This window comes from Buceros rhinoceros, unplaced genomic scaffold (assembly GCF_000710305.1).
Source record: "Buceros rhinoceros silvestris isolate BGI_N320 unplaced genomic scaffold, ASM71030v1 scaffold12775, whole genome shotgun sequence".
Taxonomy (NCBI): Eukaryota; Metazoa; Chordata; class Aves; order Bucerotiformes; family Bucerotidae; genus Buceros; species Buceros rhinoceros.
In genome coordinates, this window is record NW_010412325.1 from 20,309 (window position 1) to 20,945 (window position 637).

At 59.0% G+C, this 637-nt stretch overlaps 1 protein-coding gene across 1 annotated transcript in view; it reads left to right on the plus strand.

The window, feature by feature from the left end:
• Positions 1-637, plus strand: part of THRAP3 (thyroid hormone receptor associated protein 3) — a 12,900-nt gene that overhangs the window by 9,071 nt on the left and 3,192 nt on the right. The window lies entirely within an intron of this gene.

The window sequence follows — 637 nt, forward strand, 5'->3', positions numbered from 1 at the left end:
CTGGCACCAGCCCGTCCCCACAGCTGTTTTCGCTTTGCTGCTGCTGGCTGTGCAGCCAGCAGAACCTCACCTGGTCTTAGAGCCACAGGCAGGTGACGCAGCCTGGCGTGTTCCACAGAGCCCGTGATTTACCAGCAATTCAAACAGAACTCCAAGCAAGCAGTGCCAGGTGTTTTTCAAATTACCTGTGTCAAGGCCCCAACCAAGCTGGCTGTGGCGTGTTGCCGTACAGCTGGCTCGTTTCGTGCTGGCAAACGCCAGCTTCGCATCAGCAGACTTGCTTGGACTGTGGAGAAACACAATTCCCGTCCTGGCACCTCTCAGGGTGCCCCTGTCCAGGGGAGGGGGTACTCCCAGTGACGTCTGCTGCAGAGTAAACCTTCTCGACAGACCTGGCAGTGGCTGCTTGTCGCTGGGGCGGTGGCTCTTCCCCAGTGCGCTTGGTCGCTGCATTTCAGTGGCCTTCGCCGCTTACCCCAGATCACGATTACTGATCAAAGGGTATCTCCAAGCAGCAAAACATCCTTTCCTTCTCCTGAAGTGCTGCTTCCAGACCTGGCGATGGGCACTGCCTGCCCCTGCTGGTCGGTGGCTGTTGGCAGGACAGCCAGCCTGCTGCTGGCTGTGGCTGGGTGGC